Source organism: Pongo pygmaeus, chromosome 10 (assembly GCF_028885625.2).
Source record: "Pongo pygmaeus isolate AG05252 chromosome 10, NHGRI_mPonPyg2-v2.0_pri, whole genome shotgun sequence".
NCBI classification, from domain to species: Eukaryota; Metazoa; Chordata; class Mammalia; order Primates; family Hominidae; genus Pongo; species Pongo pygmaeus.
The window spans coordinates 85,625,668-85,634,989 of record NC_072383.2 but is presented as its reverse complement, the minus strand read 5'-3'; the positions used below and the strand labels follow the sequence as shown (position 1 = coordinate 85,634,989).

The following is a 9,322-nucleotide window of genomic DNA, read 5'->3' as shown; positions in this document are numbered from 1 at the left end:
AAGAGGAAGTTGTTAGGAGGCCAGATGGAGAGTTGAAATTTGGCCTTGGTAAAGTACTCATCCAGGAGGCAAAACTATTTTGACTGAACAGATTGATTTCTCAAATACTGACAAGAGATTAGCTGAATTCAATTGCTTGCCAATAACACTGAAATAACTGCTTGATAACTATGTACTGACTGAAAGAGATTATGAATCTAACATATCAAGACAGTATGCTCCATATATCAGTCAGGGATCAACCAGAAAAACAGAACCAGTAGGAAACACATACTGTAAGAAATTGGCTAACATGATTCTGGGAGGTGACAATGCAAGTTTGAAACCCCTAAGGCTGGCCTTTAGGAGGAGCATACTGGAATGCTGGGGCATGAGCAGAAGGTAAAACTGGGAATGCTGGGGCATGGGCTATTCACAGGCAGTTTCTTCCTCCTCAGGGAATCCTCAGTTTTGCTCTTAAAGTCTTTCAACTGATTGAATCAGGCCCACACAGATTAACTAAAATAATCCACTGAAGGTCAACTGTTTGCAGACTTGAATCTCATATACAAAATGCCTTCACGCTAACACCTCGACTAGTATTTGGTTGAATAACTGGGGGCTACAGCATAGCCAAGCTGATACATTAAACTTCCTTTTTTACTGCAATATATATGATTCTTTAATTTTGTTAAGTTTCAATTTTTCTTTGCTCACATCAGGCAGAGATTTTAATATAATCAAATACATTAGTGGTCCATTTGCATTAACTCTTTTTATATGTTTATTTTAACATGTATGTACTTAAAAATACCTGCTTTTAAACTTTCTCTTTACTTATTTTAATGGACTTTTTTCCCCAGTACTTTTGCCTACAAGAGTGACAGCACTTTCTGAATGCTCTAGTATAATTTGAAAAAACAAGTCTCTACCTCTTTGATATGCTAATATTAGCCTCTCTGGGTATCAGGAATTTCAATGTTCTGTAAAAATAACTGAAAAAATGCATATTTATATATTTGAATGTACAAAGCTATTTTATTTCTCACTTTTACATTTGGTGCACGAGTTTTTCAATATTATCACAAGGTAAACCATTATCTTTCTCCTACCCCTCTAGTCTACTTTGTTGTGAAAAGACAAAATAACCACATTTCTTTCTATTAACATATTTGTTGAATGAACAGCAATAGATTTATTTTACATTATTTTTTATAACATTAAGATTTTAAATATTCTTTTAAATTTTCATTCCTAATTTTCTGTAAAAATATAACTCTGCAGTATAATTTTAATAATAATCTGAATGAGAAAAGAATGAAACACTTTAGGAGTTCAGAGAAGGAAGTGAATGGCTCTTACTAGAAGATATAGGAAATATTTTATTGACTAGGATATAAATTTGTCTTGGTCTTGCAGTACATGAGTATCTGACAGGTTGAGAAGGAAGTAATTTACTCTGGAAGACAGGAATATATCGTGGACAAAAGCCCAGAGGAATAAAAAGGCTTGAAATATTCAAGTGAATGGTAGAAGTTTAGTGTAAATGGAGAATTGAGGTCACGAAGCAGAATCAGGAAAGAAATCAAGTTGCAGAAGTTGGCTGTGTTAGGGATTGGATTTACATGTTTCAAACCAAAGAGTGAGTATTCAATAGAAAACCATCAAGCCTATTTAGGATTTTAAACCTTACTGATATTTATCTATCCCCAGTATCCCCAAGCCTACGCAGTACATGATACATAGCTGGCATTCATTAAATACCTTTGGTGATTGAACACATCCTGTGTAGTGTATGAAAAACAGATCTATTTTTAAACAAAAGAGCTCTTTTGGTTGTAATAGTGAATTTGCATGGTGATAGTGAGAAATGGGTGGCAGAAAGACTAAATAGGAGTTTAGAAGAGAAGAGATTGGGTTTGAGAACATTTTTTCTAACTATAAGGATTTTAAAAGATAGATTTTATATATGAAAAGTTCAAAGATATTTTTATGAAAAAGAGCCAGTTGTGCATTGTAGCACTGAATCACACTGAAACCTGTCTGTGAGCAATAATGTTTACAAACATCTAAAACGATATCAGTTGGGGAATAGTACTATGGCATTTCATAGAGTTTTTTATATTCTTTTTTGTTAAGAGAGATTCTGAAAAATGTTTTCAAACATTGGATCAATGTTGTGAATTTGCCAATATATTTTTCGGTGACAGTAAAGATATTCAAGAGAGAACTAGAAATTGGATCTGAAATAATACTCTACCTCTGGGATTGCATTCTGTTTTCTGCTGATGAATAATTGGTTTTTATCCAAAGGTAATGCTTTCTTACAGGCTGGAGTATCCCACTGTGTCTCTGAAAACTTTTTATTCTCTTTGCATAAATTGATCTCAAAGATTAAAGAATTCGTAGTTGTGATTTAAAGTTGAATTTATTGACACCCATTCTTATTGAGTGTAAAAACAGATTGATGACCAATTTGCTTTAATCCTCTTGCAGAATGGGTGGGGTTATTTCAGAATATTCGTTGGTTAGCTTTTTCCCCAGTGTCTGCCAACTTTAACATCCTGGACAAACTAATTTGTTTTTAAATTGTGTGATTTTAAGATTGATACTGCGTACCAGAAAATAGAAAAGAAAATCCCCTTGAGCTTACATTTTGCTTAAAATTATAATGGAGTTGAAATAAAGCCAACCCTAGCAACGATTCCATGCAAACAAGTAACACATATGAAAAAATACTTTTAAAAATATTAACAAGAGTGAATTTTTAAATACAGTTCTCTAATCATTAATTTCTTTAAGAAGAAACTTTGATAGGAAAAACTTACATACTTTCAGAACGACCTAAGTGAAGTATAGACGAAGAAATTTATCCAGATACGTGGAAGCAGAGAGAGAATGTTCTGTTTGATAGATTCTTCAATAGCAGATAGGTTTCAATAACTGCATCAATTCAATCATAGACTAGGACTTTTTGGGAGTGTATCCATTCTTTCTTTTTCTTTTTGGATCCTTCCCTGATAAAGACTTTTGGCATAGTGCAAACCTCAATTGTGTCTTCGTCCCACATGGCAGGAATAGTATATTCTAGTAAATTGGTTTGACTGAGGCATTCGTCTTCATCATTTTTACTGTTAAAAATCCAATCTAAACTTCAAGTTTGACTTTTTACAACTAATTCCATTTCTCTCTCAGCATGCTCATGAGCCCCTAAGATGTGTACCTACTGTCTACCTAATGTAATTTCACAGAGATATCTTTAAATGGTTAATTAGGCCTTAGGTTCTGTCTTCATTCATTAGGCATTAAATAAGTTCATGCTCAATTAGGTGATCAAACTTACTCATAAATCAATAAGTGCAGGATCAACTGAATATGATTACCTCTCATTTAATGGCAAGATGTTCACGGTAGGGCAAAAGTGCATTAAGGCCCTCTAACTTTGGCACAGGTAGACACAGGTAGATTCCTTGCCATAGAAAGCATGGATTATTTGTTCTTCCAGAATTATTTAATGCATACTAAGGGCACTAAGCACTGTGGTTTTCATAGGAATTGGAATGAGAGAAAAAGTAAATCTTCCATTTTTTCCTGAATTTTCAGAATCGTATTAGATTTATTTTAAATTTATCAGTGTACCAATTTACCAAATCGAGCCCAAGAAAGTGATTGGGCACAATAGAAAGAGCTATGTACTTTGTAAAGTGGATGGGTGTCTTTGTATAGCAACTTTAGTACCAAATGAGACTGAAGATGAATCATTAAGTGTGGAGCAGTAGATGATGGAGATATTTCAGGTAATGATTGAACCGTACTATAGTACTCACTTCACTTTTCATAAATAGAAAATGCTTGCATTAACTGGCTAAAATTTTTTGATGATTGCTGCTATGCAGATCAAGTGCATAATGCATGATTGTATTTGCACCAAATCTTAACCAAAGAATGTACGAACCTTACCAGTTACCCATTTTTTTAAGCCAAGGCATCATGTGAATACTAGTAAGAATGACACCATTTACTCTGTTAGAAGAACAATTGCAGGAAGACTGTTTTTTCTATAATATACTTCCATGCGAAAGGGTTGCAAGTGGAGGAATTAACAAACTCTTCATCTATCAGTTACTTTTAACTTATGTCTCTGTTTCTGCTTTGCTGTGATTAATTCTTGCCAGTCTTGTCATTAGCAGTCCTCCAGGTGTCCTCCAGTCTATAACTTTTCACCTTCTTCAACTTCTATCTTACAGCATTGCTTACTTCCAAACACAAGTTACAGTTTAACCTGATGATGGGCTTAAACTGAAGTGAAACTCTTTGATGAAAATTTAAAAATAATCTTAGTTTGTAGACTCTTTGAGGGTCTTGTTTACTTTTGCACTTCAAAATTATAGCACAGTATCTGAACATAATAGTTTCACAATGAATATTGGTTTAATAAACAATTCGATTTTTCAGATCTTCATTGCTGTTAGTATAAACATTGAATATTATACTTAAATGTTCCATTATACTAGGGATGTTTCAGTGCTTTGAGATGATTATAAACAACTCTTGGCTGAGCCTGCGTACTCTTTGCCAGGCACTACACATGTATGAATGGAATAATTGCGCACCTATGAGAAATTTATTTAATTTATCTACAGTTGAAGAAATTAAGGAATAGACTGGTTTAGTGATTTGCCTAAGATCACAAAGCCATTCATAGGGCTAAAATATCAATCCAACAATCTAATTTCAGAGCACACTTTCTTAACAACTCTGTTATAAAATAAAAACTGACCATCAAGTTTAGCCAAGATTAGTATTACCCAGCTATTTGGATTTAATGATAGGGTGGACAACTCTAATTTTGTCAAAAATGGTAGGAACAAAGTTACTATTACCTAAACTGTGTGCAATAAAATATATTTTAGGACAAAAAGAGAAATTACAATACTTAGCATAATAAAGGACAATTATTTAGGTTGACAAAAACATGAACTAATCAGTGTACTGTTCTCATTTTTTCATTTCACTGCTCCCTGATAACAATGCTTTCATAGATGGCAATGGCAAATACACTGGCATTGGGGAACCTTTTCTGTATGTATACTATGCACTTTTGTCGTGAACCTTTCTGTTTCCATTTGTCTCCTTATACCTAGAACAGATTTTAATGTGCCCTGGGAGCCTATACATTGCAAAAGGGCATCATTTGCTTCTTGTGGAGATGAGAGTATGGTCATTTCCCCAGCTGTCCTGCATTTCAGGGTATCTGGGCAGGAAGCCAGGAGCATTAGAAAATTAGACTAGGATAAAATCCTCTTGAGTTCATATGCAAGAAGGTATTTTTTAGTGCCCTCAGGGATCAAAGGCGAGGATAAATCTGATTCTTTATAACTGGGTGACACAAATTTAGAGTAGCATGAATAAATAGCTATGTTTGAGGCTATGTTAAGACATGACTATTTCTTCAAACGACATGTTCAATTTTATCTTTCTCTTTAGCAGCAGATTCAGCATTGAATCAGTTTCAGTACTTAATTATTTCTGATAGCAGATAAAAACACAATTTCCTCATATTTCCTTAAATGTTAAAACGTTTACAAAGTGGAGCATGGAAGATAGCACCCATGAGTAGTATATTTGTGTTCTCTCAAAGCAAACAAAGGAAGTGAGACTATTTCCTATTTTCTTAGAAATGGGTATAATTATGTTCTGTATAGTTCATCAGTTACATTTTATTACACTTAAATAATTTCATCTTGCTAATGCAGAGATAACCTACTCTGATTCATGAATTCACTTTTCTGATTCCCCAGCAATTATATTAGCATACTTGAATTACCCCCCATTTCCTGCCTTCTGAGAAGTGAAGAATAAAATGTTTCTCCTGTCAAAGACGAACCCCTTCCTCTGTGATCCTTTGGATGCCACCCCAGCTGACTTTCTCAGGAACTTGTCCTCTGCAGGTAATCTCTTCCACCTTTATTGTTACCCACCTCTTCCTCTCCCTGGAATTTTCACTTAAGTTTAATACTGTTTAATAGAAACTCTGTCTTAGTCCATTTGGACTGCTACAACAAAATAGCACAAAGTAGGTAGCTTATAAAAAACAATTATTATTTACAGTTCTGGAGGATGAGAAGTTTGACATCAAGGCAGGCTTAGTCTGGTGAGGGCCTGCTACCTGGCTCATAGACAGTGGCTTATTGCTTCATCTTCACATGGTGGAAGGGACAGGGTTTCTCTCTAGGGCCTCTTCCATAAGTGCACTAATCACATTAATATCCTACCCTTATTAACTAGTCATTTCCACAAATCCCCACCTCTTAATACCATCACCTTGGGGGTTAGAATTTCTACATATAAATTTTGGAGGAACATAAACATTCAGACAATAACAATCTCCTATTTCAAAAACAAACAAAGCAAACACCTAAACAAGTCCTCTTTTATTTCTACTGTTCTGCTTTCTCTTCATTTTCACACCAATATTTGTTGACAAATTTTACACAGATATTTATATGAAAGATAAAGGATAGGATGATGTCAATGAGATAAAGGAAATACAGAGAGTAGTAACAAGTTTTTTATTGAATGTACTTTTATGCCAGAATAGCTCGTGAACATATGTATCCAGTTCTCTATTTTGAATTAGTTATCTATCACTTCATATTACATTATCAAAAACTTGGCTTAAAAAATTACACATTTGTCTCACAATTTGTATTGGTCAGGAATCTGAGCACAAGTTAGCTGGGTCTTCCGCTTCAGGTTTTCTCACAGACTACAATCAAGGTGTCGTCTGTCTTTTGTCATCCCCAGAGCTCACTGGGAAAGGACCTACTTCCAAGTTCATGTGGTTGTTGGCAGTATTTAGTTCTTTGGGCTTTTGGACTGATGCCTTCAGTTCTTTGCCACACAATTCTCTCTAACATGCTGTTAGTGCCATCAAAGTGTGTAACCTGAAAAAGCAATACACAGAGTCTACTGACAACATGAAGGCCACAATTTTTAGTAACCTAATGTCAGAAGTAATAGTCCATCACCTTTGCCATATTAGAAGCAAGTTACTTCCCATTTTCAAGGGAAGGAAAGAATTACAAATAGATGTGACTATTAGGAGGTAGGATCATTGCGGGCTATCTTAGACCTCTATCTGCACTCAGTTTCTCAAGTACTGACTATGTAAATGACAAACATAATTACCCAGAAATAATACATATAATGTAATTATCACAATCATCATCTAAATGTAGTATTGAAGGCATATAAACATAAATAAACAAAATCCAAAAAGTTTATGAATCACCATGTACAATATGATTCAGATTTTATTGAAATAGTAGAAAACATCAGAACTGTGTAATAGGTTGGTGCTATAATTTCAATTATAAAGAAAAACATGCATAGTTTCCATTACCCTTTTTCAATATGCAAAATATGGAAAGAGAAAGAGCAAGATAATGAACCAGAAATGAAATTGTATTTATATTGTATCAAGGAATATTGTAAGTATTTTACGTATGTTATCTTATGAGTAAGCAATTGCTATTGAAAATCCCATTTTAAAGATGAAAAAACTCACCCAAAATATCATAGCTAATAATTTATGGAGTTAGTTAGAATTTGAACTTATGTTTTCTGACCTCAGCATCCAGGTATTTATTTATTTATTTATTTATTTTTATTTATTTATTTGAGATGGAGTCTTGCTCTGTAGCCAGTCTGGAGTGCAATGGCACGATCTCGGCTCACTGCAACCTCCGCCTCCCGGGTTCAAGCGAGAATTCATGTTTTTAAATACCAGGTGAAATTGCCTGCCCACTAGTTACCTGCAAGGTGTTCCAGTATGTCCTTCTGGGATAACTAGAAATGGAAGGCCAGGAGCTGCTAATAAGTCAGAAGTAGTAGACTAAAGACTGACAAAGGACTATGGTTTTTTTGTTGTTGTTGTTGTTGTTGTTGTTTTGAGACAGAGTCTTGCTCAGTCGCCCTGTAGTGCAGTGCGCGATGTCGGCTCACTGCAAGCTCCGCCTCCCGGGTTCACGCCATTCTCCTGCCTCAGCCTCCTAAGTAGCTGGGAGTACAGGCGCCTGACACCACGCCCGACTAATTTTTTTGTATTTTTAGTACAGACGGGGTTTCACCATGTTAGCCAGGATGGTCTCGATCTCCTGACCTCGTGATCTGCCCGCCTCAGCCTCCCAAAGTGCTGGGATTACAGGCGTGAGCCACCGCTCCTGGCCAGGACTATGCTTTTTAGAGTGATGATATCCAAACTAAGATCCTTTTGAGAGTGAAAAGAATTGCTATTAATACTTATACAGGAGTAATAGACGTAAACAAGCCAGGATCACAAGCAAACTGCGACATTTGGTTACTTTTTCTGGAATGTCCAGGATTGGCTTTTTAAGAAGGCTTTTAAAGGGACTTTTCAGAAAGGACATAACTGACAACTTCTTATCTTTGACTCTCTGTGAATGTGAACATGTATTTATCTGCCAAATACCATTTCTGCACACTTTTACTGCATAACAATCTCTTCTCACACAGCTACCAAAAGCTTCCATTTCCTTACGAGAGTAAAAGCAGTTGAGGAACGGATGTTACCAAAATGAAATTATCAATATCAAACAGTGTGAACAGGACTAACACTTTAATAAAACATACCACTTGGTTAACTAATACACCCCATTCCTAGTTCTGCCAGTTTGCATAACTACTATATCAGGCACATTGTGATTATATTTCTTTATGTCAGTGGTATTCAAAATGACTTTGCTTTCTGGGGAATTTTGGTGATGTCTGGAAATATTTTTGGTTGTCATGATAAGGAAGGCTGTTGGCGTCTAGTGGATAGAGGCCAGGGATGCTGCTAAACATCCTGTAATATGCAAGATCCCCTCTCCCTCCATCCCAACAACAAAAGATTGTGTAGACCAAATTGCTAATAGTGCCAAGGTTGAGAAACTTCATATTAAAAAAGAAATGAAGAGCTCTTGGTTCCATGATTTGTTTTTTCTCTTTACTATGAAAAGAACTGTCTACTCACTTATACACTTCAATAAAATAAATCTATATGGGTGGTGATGATGATCATTAGGACAGTAGGTTAGTGGATCAATTTTAATATAGAACAAAAGAATCCCTCTCTTTAACTCTCCTAATCCAGATGGATTCTTCATTAAGAATCTCACAAGCGTATCTTCAACAAACTCATAAAACATGCCTTTGCTCCTTGACCCTCTGTGTCAGAAAAAAATACATTAAGCCATTTTCCTCTTCAAAAATTTACATTATTATTAATTACCAAAACCAGCTATATAATTATGAAATAGCAGCATTAAAGAGAGAAAGG

The 9,322-nt window shown here is 35.2% G+C and overlaps 1 long non-coding RNA gene across 1 annotated transcript; it reads right to left on the bottom strand.

The window, feature by feature from the left end:
* Positions 1 to 6,533: 6,533 nt before the first annotated feature.
* On the bottom strand, positions 6,534 to 8,064 carry LOC129009556 (uncharacterized). The gene is made up of 2 exons (XR_008492801.1): positions 7,797 to 8,064; positions 6,534 to 6,926 (listed from the first exon to the last, which is right to left on the bottom strand). It is a non-coding gene; the product is annotated as an uncharacterized LOC129009556 (long non-coding RNA).
* Between the last annotated feature and the right edge of the window lie 1,258 nt (positions 8,065 to 9,322).